The sequence below is a fragment of the Malaclemys terrapin genome, chromosome 4 (genome assembly GCF_027887155.1).
Source record: "Malaclemys terrapin pileata isolate rMalTer1 chromosome 4, rMalTer1.hap1, whole genome shotgun sequence".
In the NCBI taxonomy this organism is placed as follows: Eukaryota; Metazoa; Chordata; order Testudines; family Emydidae; genus Malaclemys; species Malaclemys terrapin.
Genome location: NC_071508.1, coordinates 60,865,086 through 60,881,628, shown reverse-complemented (window position 1 = coordinate 60,881,628; position 16,543 = coordinate 60,865,086).

Sequence of the window (16,543 nt, the reverse complement as noted above, 5' to 3'; positions counted from 1 at the left end):
TATGGAGAATGAACATTGCTTGTTTGATCTAATATTTTATTGCATAGCTACCTGTCTCCCTTTCCTTGTGGTGATATTAAAAGCAATTAAGTTTTACTGATCTTCTTCTTTCCCACTATGCCCTTTAAAAAACAGAACACTGAAGGTGGCTAACAGACTGCACATGAAGTACACTGATTGAGACAAACAAGTTTATTTCCCTGGACTAGGGTGACCATCCATCCAGTTTTTAAAGGGACAGTCCCATTTTTTGGACTTTTTCTTATATAGGTGCCTATTAGGGCTAACCCCCATCTCGTTTTTTCACAGTTGCTCTCTGGTAACCCTACCCTGGACTGAACAAGCAGGGGATATACCCAAAAGAGCGTTTTAAAACAAAATAGTGAAAACTGTTTTTGTTGTGCTTCGCTAAATCAGACAGGTGAAACTCTCTTTTTGGAAGTTTGCCAAACATGCTTCTTTCTCAGCCTGAAGCATTACACAGTAATTGATGTTAATAAACAGATGTTTACTGCATTGGAGAATGTACCATTGCTGTGAGTGGTGATGTTCCCTATATTCTCATTGAGAAAGACTACAAATGCTGTAGTCAGTTTAATTACCTTGGGTGGTAAATGTCCAGCTTTAAATGGTGTTCAGTCTACTTTGAGAGGTGGTGTGATCTAATAGATAAGGCACTGGCCTGCAAGTTAGAAGACCTGGGGTCTGACTTTACCACTAACCCACTGGGCAAATCACTTTGCCTGTTTCCCCTCCCACCTGTGGCCTATCCATCTACTGAGTTAGCAAGCTCTTTGGGGAAGTCGCTTATGTATCTCTACAGTTTGTAGCACAAGTTGGCTCCAATCTCAGCTGGGACTCTAGACACAACAATAATAATAAAATTCTGCACTCATTCTGAAAAAAATAATTTGTGAGAGCAAGTTGTGTTTTTTAGCTTCTGTTTAAAAGAAAAATATCCCCTTCCTCCCTCCCACCCAAAATCAAATAAGTTTAATGGGAATAAAATAATTGAACTTCTGGACAATGCATGTTTGGCCATTCTATAACTAAACATGTGAGTGTATTAGAGTAACAATGCTGCACCCTTTTTCAAAGATCTTAGTTATTGATAATTATCAATATTATAATAGCTAGCCCTTACAGTACCAGTGGGGCCAAATTATTTAGCTTGCTCTCGCAGTACCAGGGAATGGAAACGAGAGAGAGCTTCCTAGTCCAGAATCCTGCAGTGTAGAGAAATTCTCTGTGGGCATAAGGTTTTCAAAGCCAGCTGCTATGACACTTTTCCTGCAGTTCCCAGCACACGGCCTGTTTTAGTAGCAGAGCCCACTGTGTTCCTGTATGCCCCAGTTGCTAGGTGACTCTTTGATGCCATTATCAGATTGGGGAAAGGCTGGAGCCACTTGAGAATAAGGGAAACCTTATCAGCACCATGGTGGGAACCCCACTCTGACTCTGCTGCATCTAATGGAGATAAGACATAACAAAAAATCTGGGCCTTTTATCTTTGAGGGCTTTACAAACATTAACTAAAGAAGCATCACAGCTGTGAGGTAAGTAACTATTCCTTTCTCCATATTTCAGATAAGAATGGCCATATACAGTACTGAGTCAGACCAGTGCTCCATCTAGCCCAGTATCCTGCTTTCTGACAGTGCCCAGTGCAAGATGCTTCAGAGGGAATGCATGAAACAGGGAAATTGTTGAGTGATCTATCCCCTGTCATCCAGTCTCAGCTTCTGGTAATCAGCAGTTAGAGATGTCCAGAGCATGGGGTTGTGCCCCAGGTCCATCAGTGGCTATTAGCTAAGATGGTAAATCTTCCATGATCCCCAATGGATCCATCCTCTTTATTTGAACCCAGTTATACTTTTGGCCTTCACAACATTCCCGGCAATGAGTTCTGCAGGTTGACTGTGAATTGTGTGAAGAATTACTTCCTTATGTTTCTTTTAAACCTGCTGCCTCTTAATTTCACTGGGTGAGCTCCGATTCATGTGTTATGAGGGAAAATAACACTTTCCTATTAACTTTTTCCACACCATTCATGATTTTAATAGACCTCTATCCTATCCCCCTTAGGCATCTCATTTCAAACCTGACCAGTCCCAGCCTCTTTAATCTCTCCTCATATGAAAGCTGTTCCATACCCCTACTCATTTATGTTGCCCTTCTATGTACTTTTTCCAATTCTAATATATATTTTTGAGATGGGGTGATAAGAATTACATGCAGTATTCAAGGAATGGGAGTACAATGAATTTCTATAGTGACATGATATTTTCTATCTTATCTATCCCTTTCCTTTTGGTTCCTAAAATTGTTAGCTTTTTTTGACTGCTGCTGCACACTGAGCCCATATTGCAGAGAAATATCCATGATGATTCAAAGCTCTTTCTTGAGTGGTATCAACTAATTTAGACCCCATCACTTTGTATTTATAGTTGGGATTATGTTTTCTAATAATAATTACTGTGCATTTATCAACATTGAATTTCATGTGCCATTTTGTTGCCCAGTCATCCAATTTTGTGAAATCCCTTTGTAACTCTACACAATCAGCTTCACAGTCAGCTTTGGACTTAACTATCTTGAGTAATTTTGTATTATCTGCAAACTTTGCCACCTCACTGTTCGTTCCCTTGTCCAGATCACTTATGAATATGCTGAACAGCACATGTCCCAGAACAGATCCCTGGGGAACCCCACTATTGACCTTTCTCCATTGTGAAAACTGACCATTTATTCCTACCCTTTGTTTCCTACTTTTAACCAGTTATTGATCCATGGGAGCACCTTCTCTCTCATGCCAGGACTGCTCACTTTGCTTAAGAGTCTTTGGTTTGGGACCTTGTCAAAGGCTTTCTGAAAGTCCAATTTCACAGTATCAGCTGAATCACCCTTGTCTACACACTTGTTGACACCCTCAAATAATGCAAATTGATTGGTGAGTCATGATTTCTCTTTACAAAAGCTGTGTTGACTCTTCCCCAATGTATAGCGTTTACCTATGTGTCTGATAATTCTGTTCTTTACTATAGTTTCAACCAATTTGCCCACTTCTGAAGTTAGGCCTACCAGCCTGCAATTGCCCGGAGCACCTCTGAAGCCTTTAAAAAAAAATCAGTATTACACTAGCTATCTTCCAAATATCTTCATTATTTATCTACTTTCAAATTTTAACAAACAGCTATATTAAAAATTCCACCCTCCCAAACCTATTGTCCCTTAAATGAATCGAATCCCTAGACTCATCTAAGAGATACTGGAAAAAATTGTTGGAATTTTTAATGAATAAATGGCATGTGTATTTGTTAAAATGTGGCTAAATAAAAATAAACCTGATGACAACGTAGATCTAAATTTGTATAAAACAGTGCTTCATCAAATTGTGCTATTAATATGTGTTAGTTTTCTGTAATACAGACATTTGGTATAAATTTTGAAACCAGACTTTATTTAACTGAAAGCTGATGCAACATTCATTTTTTTTTTCGGTGCCAAAATGAGCTATTTACAAGAACACAAAATATGTTTTCCCTGACTTCGATGATTCCAATGCATTTTTACAGTTATGTTTCTCATTCCTAAGAGATTAATATTCTTTCCATTCATGCACTTAACTCCCACTTAATAGAGCTATGTATGGGTCTGTTCCATTCCCTACATGAATGTTATCCAGTCTGGATGTCCTCCATGATAGTTGAGAAATTATGTCCAGGGCATAAATGGCTCAAGGTATTGACAGTAGCTTATGGAGCCTTTTACTTTGCCAGTTTGCATCCAATTTTCACATAGGTATTATGATAAAGAGCACTTTACAAATGCTTATGATAAACTTTGCAATTCTTGACCTATCTTCTGTTCAGTGGCCTTCATGAAATGAGCTCTGTCACAGTCCTATTTATACAGTGACAGTGGATCGTGATGCCACAATAATTAGTACTCCCGTGTTAGCCATGTTACCAGATAGACAAAGAACTGTAGGTATAGCCACTGAACTACCCTACTTCCTCTAATGGTGGTCCTCTAGCTCACTATTGAGGCATACGAATGGGACACTATTGAGATGCTTTCCCGCTGGTGAACACACTATGACTGTTCTGTGGACAACATCAGTTTCATATTTTACTGAGCATTAAATTGGTTAGAAAAAATGCTATGGAATTCTGGCCTTACTGAAGTCAATGGGAGATTTGCCATTTCTTTCAGTAGATCCAGGTTTTCACTCAGTTATTCTCCCAGTTAAAGTGTGAACTCTGCAGAAGGGATTAAGTTATATCTTTAATATATTTTGTCTTGTCCACTCCCTATCTCTACCAGTTAGTTCATAGTTCATTGGTTTTGTTATATTAAACACAAATTGTAATAAAAAAACCTTTCAAAAGACAGTGGCATAAATAGTGAGAACAACCAAATAATGGAATGAATCAGTGGTGGTGGAAACAACATACTATATGGGAAAAGTCATTTCAAGTCTCTTGAAAATGATCAGAAAAATTTCTCTTCCTTTTTATGATATTTATAGACTGGACTATGTCTCTGACTTATTGCACATGGTATGATTTCTTTGTTACATTTTTCAATTCATCTGAAACCTATTTTCCATAAGGGAACATACTGCAAGTGGGACATGACTTTGTACTTGATCCTTTTACTACAGTGGATTAACAGGTTTGGTGCATTTCTAATATTCTCCCTGGGAAATGAGCCCAGGTCACAAATCTGTTTTTTCAAATGAACTTTTGAATGGACTGGACAAGAATGAGTATGAAATTTAAAATGGCAGTTAAGATGATTTAGGCTAGGACAGTCCATTTAATTTAAAACCTGCAGTGTCCCTATCAAATTCATACTGGTATTTACTTTCCATTTGCTGTTAGTTTGGGACAGATGGGGTTTTAAATGTGGTTTGGGGACAGTGGTTAATCTAAAAATGATTTGGAAATAAATGCGAGTGTGTTGGTCTTACTGAGTTCTCGTTTGTTCATTCTGACTATTCAGTTAAGCCACTGAGTTTTGGGATAGGAAAAACAAAATGGAAGAGGAGCACACAGCTGCAGTAAACTTTTTTCCGCTGGCCACCGTAAATCAAGTATTGAGATGGGGTATATACCTAGCTCCAAATCTTATAATGTTATCAACTTTGTTATTATTTATTTGAATTTTGGCAGTACCTAGTGTGACGGGTTGGATCACAGAAAACCCCGTGGGAACTGCCAACTGATGTGCTTACACTACCTCTGAGCCTGTTTTCCCTGGCAGGTTGGGACTTCAGTGCCCCGCCTGATTCGAGCCAGACACACTAGCCTGCTACAAACACAGACCCAGGTCTGAACTACATCCTCCAAAAGCCACAGGCTTAACTGAAAACAGCTTAAGAAGTGCTCCTGTTTCCAGCACTCAGATGCCCAGCTCCCAATGGGATCCAGACCCCAAATAAATCCATTTTACCCTTTATAAAGCTTATACAGGATAAACTCATAAATTGTTCGCCCTCTATAACACTGATAGAGAGATATGCACAGCTGTTTGTCCCCCCAGGTATGAATACATACTCTGGGTTAATTAATAAGTAAAAAGTGATTTTGTTAAATACAAAAAGTAGGATTTAAGTGGTTCCAAGTAATAACAGACAGAACCAAGTGATTTACCAAGCAAAATAAAATAAAACACGCAAGTCTAAACCTAATACTGTAAGAAAGTGATTACAGAGAAAATCTCACCCTCAGAGATGTTTCAATAAGCTTCTTTCACAGACTGGACACCTTCCTAGTCTGGGCACAATCCTTTCCCCTGGTACAGCCCTTGTTCCAGCTCAGGTGGTAGCTAGGGGATTTCTCATGACTGCAGCCACCTTTGTTCTGTTCCACCCCCTTATATATCTTTTGCACAAGGCAGGAATCCTTTCTGGGTTCCCTCCCCTCCTTCTAAATGGAAAAGCATCAGGTTAGAGATGGATTCCAGTTCAGGTGACATGATCACATGCCATTGTAAGACTCCAAGCCCTCATTCTTCCCAGCCTGACTCACAGGAAGGCCTGCAAGCAAACAGAGCCATCCACAATCAATTGTCCTGGTTGATGGTGTAGGAGCTGAATTTTATAATGTACTATGAGAATTAATGTAGGATTTGATTTCATCCTGTCAGCCACCCTTTTTAAAATAGCAGAAAGGAATGACAGACCAGAACAATCCTTATGACTGATTAAGGTCACCCTTTTGTTTTAGGATAAGTCACAACGTCTACTATGGTTTCCTATATGAATTACAATATAGGCACTCTAGTTAAATATACATTTCTTTATTTTAAGGTTTTAGTAAGTAAGAGACAGGATTCTCTATTGTGTCTATGTTAAGTAGATTAGAGGAACATTGAAGGCCTGGGTCTCAATGTAACTTGTCTTGGTTATTGATTGTAAAACTTAGCAAGGTTTAATTTGCAATGTCTTTTTGCTCAATATAAAATACTACTGTTTGTATTCTCAATCTGTTTGTGTAAATATGAAATGTATGCATCAAAAAAAGATAAGGTGTAAAGGTCATTGTTATAGCCAAAGTCAAAAAAAAAAAAAAAAGTAAAAAAAACATCAAAAAATCATCAACACGCATCCATAATAAAGGGCAAATTAACAACCCTAAGGTAAAGGCTGGCACCCCTAAAAACAATTAATTAAATCAAAACAAAAAACAAAATAACCCTCTCAAGGTGTATTAAAATGTTTACACCAATTAAAAAGTAACCGGTCACAAACTAAGACAGCAAAATCCATAGGCTTCAACTACAAAAAAACCCTATAAAAACACGGTGGTTTGCCATGAAACTTTGGGTTCATCTTGCCACACTCCAGAAGCATCGGATCGCAACCAGTAGAGCCCTGCTCCCCTCTGCAACCAATCTGGCTGGCCACTAAATTAATCCAAACTCTAAACTGGTAACTATAAATATCACTGCAAAAGTGTGTGTGTGTGTGTGTGTGTGTGTGTGTGTGTGTCTAAAAAGCATATGCTAACTATGGTATTCTCAATAAATGCTGTGCATTTACCTTCCTCTATAAAAATCCCGTGTGCTTTGTATAAGCATAACAATGGCAGCCATCAAGATTTCAAACCACCATTAATGGCCCACAATTTACATAACTACAATAGGACCTCAGAGTTATATTTTATATTTCTAGTTTCAGCTACAAGAATGATACATACATACAAATAGGACGATCACACTTAGTAGATTATAAGCTTTGTAATGATACCTTACAAGAGACCTTTTGCATGAAGCATATTCCAGTTACATTATATTCACACTTATTAGCATGGAGAGTGCAACGTCACACCAGGGAACCCCAATCATGGATAAGGGCAGGCTTCATTGTTCTAGATACTCTACAACCACGTACAAATAAGATAGTTCCTACCCTATAGAACTTTGCTACTTAGGGTACGTCTACGATCCGGCGGGTAGTGATCGATCTATCGGGGATCGATTTATAGCATCTATTGTAGACTTGATAAATTGATCCCCGATTGCTCTGCCGTCGACTCCTGTACTCCACCACGGCAAGAGCAAAAATAAAATAAATAAAATAGCGGAAGTCGCGTATTTTAGGTCGATTTCCCCCTCCCCCCCCAGTGTAGACCAGGCCTTAGTCCTCTGTGTGTCCCACCAACTCCCCTGCGTGGCACATTGGAAGGGGCACAGTCATGGTTTCACACACTCTCAGCTTACTTGCTCGAAGGGGGAGCAGGGACATTACAGTTTCTCTGCTCTGCACAGGACCTGGAGCCAATGTCCGGTTAGCTCAAGGTTGATTAAGACATAGATGCTAAAGGCCCTGGCCTTGCTGTCACAGGATGAGATCAGAATCTTGGCTTTCTTTTAAGACATTTATTTTTCAAGCAGTCATGGCTGCAAACACTCCCCGCTGAAACACAACAAAATCCCAAACAACAAAGCAGCTTGAAAACGTGAACCAAGTGTAACTTCTGCAGTGATGTCTGTCTGAGTCTGCAGACAGCTTGAAACAACATCTCTAAGAGGTGTGAACTGTCCCATTCATCTGAACTCTGCCTGGGCCTGCTGCCACTCCACAGAGGGACAGAGCCATGGTAAGGGTAGGGCCATGGAGGCCCCATATGGGTTGTGCCTAGTACACAAGATTGCCTTAAGTTGGCTTTAGGCTAGCTGCAATGGGATCATATTGGGGGGGTGGGAGTAATTTACTTCCCTTTATTTCTCTGAATTGCTGCAGCAGAACTAGTCAATATCTAATCCTCAGTGGTTACCCAGTGTGTGGAACCCAGGAGTTCTGACTGCTTTAATCACTAGCCATTCTAAATGGAGTTAACATGCTTGATTTTAAACCAACAAAAGCAAGGGAAATACACAGCTCTATGCCACTTCATTCTGAACTAACCCTGTTGTGTTCAAGTATTGCAGGACTCGCGAAAATGTGTTTGGTAGGGGGAGGTGGTGGAAAGAGGGAAAAGGATAAATTCATTGTGAGAGTTTCAATATTGGAACACAATGGAGAGAATTAGAAATAGAGTTGCAGCCTTAACTTTGCTGGTTTAAGTCAAACCCATAGGGATATTATTTTCAGCACTGTGCGCTGTGGATTAGAACTGCAGCCTGGTTTGCAATCTGTCACTACTACAGCAGTGAAAATCTGTCCCTTAATGCTATTTTACTAGTGTCGTTTTTTGTGTTTAATTATATTATACAGTAGTTTGTTGCAACGTCTGCATAATTCCTTTAGAGGTGCGCTAGAAATCCTTATGAATTTTTATAAACACAATCTGTGGATTACTTTTAGTCTCTCACTACCTGGTTTCTTCTCTGTAAGCTATTCTGCTGTGATATCATTACATTTTTCTTTCTTTCTCTCCATGCAAAGCGTGGCCATTTTGTCAAATACACGATATTAAGACTGAGAACCCCAAATCTCTGAATATTACATTCATGACTTGTATGTAAACACTCAAACGGCCTGTTCCCATTGAAGTCAATTGCAAAAATCCCATTGACCTCAATGGGTCCAAGATTTGGCCCTAATTGTTGGATGTATCATTATCATCGTCATAAAGTTACTGATATGTGGCGCTAGATGAATATTGCAGTTTCCATGGATATGTTCAAACTTTGATGTGAATTTGGTTTGATTCTGTTTTCTTCACTCCTTTTGTATTCTGTGAATGAATGTTCCAGTGAATGGCAGGGTTATACAGCAAGACAGTAAATTTTAAGAGCTTACTGCTGCTTATTCGTAATGGTGAATATTTCCACCAGAAACCTGATTCGAAGTTACACTCATCCAGTCACATGTAACTCCTGTGTCTAGTAAAAACAGCATGAATTCTAATACCGAATACTCACAATTAACTTGTTAGTCAGCTACAGATGACAAGTTACTTGATGAATAATTTTGAATAAGAAATGTAACTGAGAAAATAACTATCAGTTCAGATGATCGCAAACCAATGAAGAGGTGAAATTCATCTAAAAATGTTGGTCCTGAATTATTCACCCACCAGCTCTGCCCTTATGGAGCCTTTAATCCGTTCTTCAATGCTCTTTCTCTGAGTGGGAAGAAATGAATATGATCACTGCAGTTCTGTTTTGCTGTTGTAACCTACTTTTCCTCTCTCTGTTTGTTTGCTTGGAAAATGAAAGGAGAGAAATAGAAGAATGTAAGACTCTTTTTTTCTTCTTCTTTCTTTGTACATTTCTTTGAAATGGCTTTGGAGGCAGCACTGAGAGTTGGAACACTCTGTTCAGAATGAGATATGTGCTAATCCGGAACGAAAAGGCAGATTGACCCATGTACCCCAGATGCCTTATTTCCTTATGCTTGTATGCAGTGGTGTTGTAGCTGTGTTGGTCCCAGGATATTAGAGAGATGAGGTGGGTGAGTTAATATCTTATTAGACTAAATTCTGTTGGTGAGAGAGACGAGCTTTCGAGCTACACAGAACTCTTCTTCAGCTCTGGCAAAGGTATTCCGAGCATGACAGCTAAATACAAGGTGGAACAGATTGTTTAGCATAGGCAGTTAGCATCACCCTCTCATAAACACACTAGGGAAATGCAACCTAGATGGCGCTACTATAAGGTAGGTGCAAAAGTGGTTGGAATACTTTTCCCAGAGAGTAGTTATCAGTTGTTCACAGTCATGCTGGAAGGGCATAACGAGTGGGGTCCCGCAGGGATCAGTTCTGGGTCCAGTTCTGTTCAATTTCTTCATCCATGATTTAGATAATGGCATAGAGAGTATAAAGTTTGCAGATGATAGCAAGCTGGGAGGGGTTGCAAGTGCCTTGGAGGATAGGATTAAAATTCAAAATGATCTGGACAAATTGGAGAAATGGTCCGAAGTAAATAGGATAAAATTAAATAAGGACAAATGCAAAGTACTCCACTTAGGAAGGAACAATCAGTTGCACACATACAAAATGGGAAATGAGTGCCTAGGAAGGAGTACTGTGGAAAGAGGTCTGGGGGTCATAGTGGACGACCCAGGCTCTAGGCATGGAGCTCTCTGCTGGCGGCTGCCCGGCTCCTGGTGGAGAGCGGGGAGCCACAAGAACCCGGGGAGGGAGGCAGCTGGGCTTGCTGTGGGGAGCTATGTGGAACGGAGCCTGGGCTCTCAGACCCCAACACTGCCCCTTTTGTTGGTGGAAGCACTCCTGGTGAGGACACGCACCCCCAACAGAAGGCAGTCTATGTAGACATGATTATTGCTGTGGCATTAAGTCAATCTAACATAGGTCAACTTAAGTTTGTAGTGTAGACATGCCATTGGAGAGCACTGATAAGCTCAGGATAAACTGGGCTTGATTGTTACACCACCTTTACATCATTTTAACTACACTGACTTCCCTGGATGTATTCCTAATGAACAATGAGGTCAGAAAGAAGCCCTAACTGTTTAGGGTTTTTTTTCTGAATTGAACTGGGACACTGACCATTTTGAAGTTTCCTCATAAGTGATAAAAGGTCTGACTCTGCCATGCTCACTCATGTTGAGTAGCTCGCTATTCCACAGGAAGGAACTACTCATGGAGTAAAGTACTACTCCACGTAAGTTAAGGTGGCACAATTTAGCCCTGAATTTTCAAATTTTATTTAGAATATTTCATAATCCCTGCTTGGGAGTTAATATCATCATTTTACACATGGGAAATCTCAAGCAGAGATAAAATAAATGATTTGCACACAGTGCCACAGCAGAAGATTGGTAGAATCCAGGACAAAATCGAAGAGTCCTGACTCTGAGAGCTTGCTCTAATCACTTGACACACTGCTTCATGGGAAACATTTGCATTTCTTGTGGTGGTGTATTTTATATATTTGTGCTATCACAGAAACTCCCTTAAATATCCATAGAAAGAAAAGTCAATGAAATATTATGCTGAAGTTTGTAATGGTATTTGATTTGGATCTTGGAAAAAAAGTTCCTCTAAGGAGCTAATAAATAAATAAATAAAATTTACATAGCTTCGATATATTATTTAAAAGTAACCTAGTGTCAGTGCACAGGCAGCTGTATGCAATAAAGTAATATTTACTTATCTCTGCTTTGCATTGAAAGTGATTTTTCATGTTTTTTTTCAGGAACCTATATTTTTGTGTATTTCGTAGAAACCAACAATTGAAGATTTTAAAATAGTTAGAGAGTCATTTATGTCATCTATATCTTAGGGAGCAGATCCTTTTTTAGTGTCATCCCTTTTCTAATATTCTCTTTTCTTTTGATGTTAACCTTAGCTTGTAGATTAAAGATATTTCAGGAATTGCCAGGGATTCTGAATCATCATTTTATTGAGCCTGACATAATTTGAGTAGAGCACAAGCCCTGATATTTTCAGTGTTCTCTAGAATCCATAAATTATTAAGACAAAAAAAATATGCAAGGAAATGCCAACCAGTCAAGCTCACAAAGGTAAGCAAATTTATAAAAATCACAACCAAAATGAAGCATTTTTGTTTTCCTTATGGGTGATTGAAGACCAGATCTTATGATCCTTCTTCAGTCCTATTGACTTCAGTATGTGCTTTGCCTGAGTAGAGACTCTAAAAAGAACCATAAAAGGGTGCAATTTGAATTCAGTTCCAGAAATTATTAAAGATTTGGGAGCTCAAAAGAGAGATTTTATTTTTACTAAATCAGCTCACCCATCTCTGACAACACTAATACTACAGGTATTAAGAGGTAATAAATTTAAGCACCTGAAAAAAATACCATTAATAATTCAAGCAGTTGTTGCTAAAGTGAATGAAGGAAATAAAGCACTTTGCCTAGCAGAATGCACAGTTTCTGAATTGCAGCAGGTCAAATGAAGACCACAGCTCTTGCTGTGTCTCTTTTTGACTCTGTACATACTGGTACATGGCATCGCTGAAGGTCTGAAAGAACTCAGGCCTTTCATAGATGGGTGTAGTTGTAAAATCCGGGAATGGGGAACACACATTATTGTGAAAAACAGAAAATTTAGAGGGGGTCAGCATAAACAGAGATGTTGTAATGTAACTAAATGCCTCCTATCAGTCCTGCACTGGGAAAGAGCTAGAGTAAGCAACCTATTCGATCTTTCACATCTCAAATGTCCCTGATTCTAAAACAAGGTGAATTTGCTGGAACAAAATAGCTACTGCTACTGGCTGCTGCTGAATTTGTGACAAGAGCAGATGCTCCACTGCTTTCAAGACGTTTTCCACGGTTACTTTCCTCCCTCCCTGCCCATTTAAAACATTTTTATTTAAAGGAAGCTGCAAAACACAGTCAGAAAGAAGAATACTTTGGGAACCAACCTGTAGTCCTACCTCAGGCCTAGTTCCTCTTATATCAGTGAGAGTCTTGTATGAATAAGGACGTCAAGATTTGTCACATTAATATCTCTCAGGCTTAATAAAACTTCATCGCCCACTGCAAGACATTTCTAGGTATTGTCACTAGCCCAGAGATATTGCTGAGTAAAGATAGTCCGATAAATTATTCAATGAATTTTTTCTGTTTAGGTAAAATTCCCCCATTTTGCAGAGAGCAGGAGCAGGGCCCTTTGCATCACTGAAAGCTCCCCTGCAAGACGCGCAAAGGGGTGTGTGTAGGAGGACCACAGATGGACCAAGCACACAGTGCTCCTGCGCACCCACTCATACCACAGAAAATGTTCTTGGCCCAGCCCTGCATATGCTGCTGGAGAAGCCACGAGGGAAGTGGGCTAGAGGAAGGCCTAAGAGATGCATGTATTCTTGGAAAGAGTGATCCAAAAATCCTTTGCCAGTGGCACAGAGGAATTGTGGCTACTGTTCCAGCCCATAGGCTGTAATAACAGCTAAAAGTGATGGGGACACTGTGCAGAGGTCCTGCTTGCTGGCCCTGGACTAAAGGTGTGGATTTCACCTCCCTAGCATCTCCCCATACCACCAGCATAAAGTCTGAACAGTGGGGCTCTCTATAGCTGGGGTGGATTCACCATCTGCAAATTGTTGGGAGCAGCCTGCTTTTCACTGTGATGTGTAGCTACACCGAGCCTATATGCTGCCACCAGTGGCATGCAGTGCAGACGTAGCCACAGGGCCGGCTCCAGGCACCAGCCCACCAAGCTTGTGCTTGGGGCGGCACCTGGAGGGGGGCGGTGCGGTGCTCTGGCTCCGGCCGCCGGGGAGAGCAGAGCCGCAGTGGGCTCGCCGCCTTCCCCCGGAGCTCTGGCCGCCAGGGAGAGCGGAGCCCCAGCCGGCTCACCGCCCTCCCCCCGGCGCTCTGGCCGCCGGGGAGAGCGGAGCCCCGGCCGGGCTCTCTGCCCTCCTCCCGGGGCTCCGGCCACCAGTGGAGCCGCGGCGAGCTCGCCGCCCTCCCCCCTGCGCTCCAGCCGGTCGGGGAGAGCGGCCTGTGGCCGGGCTCGGCGCCCTCCCCTGCCGTGCTGGAGGTGGTGGTGGGGGGGAGGCTTTTTTGCCTGGGGTGGCAAAAAAGCCAGAGCCGGCCCTGCATAGCCAGAGTGTACTGGGAGTAGACTTCACTCAGTAAACAAGGCAAAGTGAATCCTTTGTGATCCAAATTTGATCAAAACTATGAGAGTAGTTCAGCTCTCCAGTTCAATTGCTGCCTTTCATAGATAACAAAGAAGTGAAGCTATTTGCACCTGGCAGCAGCACACCCATCTTTTAGCCACAATAATACACCTAAAAACAACCTGAACAGATGTGCCCTAAGAGCCCCCTGGACTTTTTATCAGGAGTTGTCTCATGTCTATGAGGCAGATCAAATGACTTGCAAGATGCATTCGTTTTATGATAAACACACTGATTGCCATTACCAAACTTATACAGTGTGTTTGAAATCCATAATTAAGACTGCAGTATTCATTGGCTATTAATGTGTTTTTCCTCCTGATAACACTGATAACTTGATTTCAGATATGTGCTATCTTGGTAGGAAAATATCTTTAAGTGATCATTGTAAGGACAACCAAGTATGCGAGAGGTCTACTTCTCGCTAAAGGGGGGTGCTTAAAACCATAATTTTGCTTCTGTGTGCTAATACAGGATTACCTTTAAATAACAGGTTATTTAAAACGTGGAAGGTATTTTTCTACTCTGTCTGTATTTGTGTCTAGGCTTGTTTCATTTTTATTTTCTCCATAGACATTTCTTTCTACATTTGCTACATTTAAAGTGTGGTTTGTCTTTGTATTGTGAAGGTGTGTGTTTATTTCTTAATGATTCCAGCTCAGTATACAAGTAAAATTATGTTGGTGCTTTTTTTAGTGGCCACCAATGCAAACTCTACCTGGGATTTGAAAGTCAAGCTAAATTCTTTCTGGACTATCATAATCACCACTAACAAAAATTTGGTATGTCAGATTCTGCCCTGATCTCCACACCTGTACAACCCTATTGTCTTCAAATTTAATGTGATGGAAGCTACAGAAATGAAAGTAGATTTTGGTCCTCTAATTGGATCTTAGTTAACAATTCTGCTGATGATATGCAAGCTATAATAGAATCCACCTCCTCCTCCCAGAACTGTCAAGACTTTCTGACAAGTTAAAAAAAATAATGTATTTTTTCACTTAGTAGGGAAATATGATTCTGAAGACAATGAATATACTGTCCACCCTGAGTAAGAGTGTATTTACAATGTAACTTTTCAGAGTAGAGCCACATTTTATGCCTGGGCAAAATAAGGTCATTAATACAAACTTGGTTGCTGTTAAGAGCCATTTCTGGTTATGAAAATACTGTCAAGGACCACAGTCTATTGCTGAATTTGCAGAAACTACAAAAAGGAAAAATGCAAATGTAGAATGTGAGGCCCAGATCCTTACTTGTGCTGTTTGTGTATCTGGCACAGCTGAGAGGGGATAGTAAGAAAGGGTGGCTTTACCTTGATCATCTGCCAGTGGCTGGAGACTGTTTGGAGCCCCATGAAACTTAGAGAGGGGTCAAGGCTGCTCTAATTTGTGTCTGGCTGCAACGCTCCACCCATAGGCCATTTTAGTAGCTGGGGCTCACAAAAGTGCAGCAACACTCTGGTCATGTCGTCATTCCCAAAGCCACATCCCCTAAAGCATAAGCCAGGAGCTGATGGCATAGGAGCTGCTCAGCTCTCCCTATCCTCAGCTGGTGCACAGCCCCAAAGTACAATTGAGAGCACATCCCAGGCTGCTCTGACCTTGGCTGTGGCAGTGAATCAGGGAGCTATAATAGGTTACCGTTTCTCAGCTTCTTCTCTTCCTGCCCTTCTCTTGCACGGGGTGGCTGTATCAGGGTGGGGAGTCCTCCTTGGCTAGGTGCTCCCCAGGCTCAGACAGAGCCAGTTAAACTCCTGTCCTATACTCCTTGACTCCCACAGCAACTCTGAATTGGCTTCAATCCCACCCTGTACACCAGAATCAAGTTCCCATTAAAATGGTGTGTGGCTTTTTTGAATGTGCCATTCCTTTAATAGAAAAATGGGAAATATGCACATAATAAACAGGAACATGAGCCTCCAAAAGAGACAACAGTAAAATAAGTCACACACAAACTGTGAAGGGAGGATAAGGAGAGAACAAGATGGGGGGAGTGGGGATTTTTTCCTTATAAAGCCATCTGCAAAATGGAAGCTCTAACCTCTCTCCCTGCAGTGACTTCAGCTAATAGAAAGGCAGCAGTCTGAGTTTCGCCAGCTCCTCCATAGTTTAGGAACTGTTACAATTGGGGGCACAGCTGTGTCTAAATAGGGTCCCAGTTACTTCTAATTGGGATAACTCTGCAGGTGGGAGGTGCCTTCTCTGTAAAAGCTTGGTCCTCCATACTGATTTTTTTTTTAACTCAACCCCAGCTTGGGGCAGAGAAGCAGCTAAATGGAGTGAGAAGAAAAAGGGCTATACATGGGTAACGTGTTTTTTTCTTCTTCCTAGAAAGAGATTTTATCTGACCATTTGTTTTCTTGCTGGTAAGGGAAAAGGGGTGGGGTAGGGGAAAAAGGAGCAGACAGAAGGGAGATGGAGGGCAACTGTTGGCCCAGAATATCCACTTGTTTCCTTCCCCCCTCGCCCCC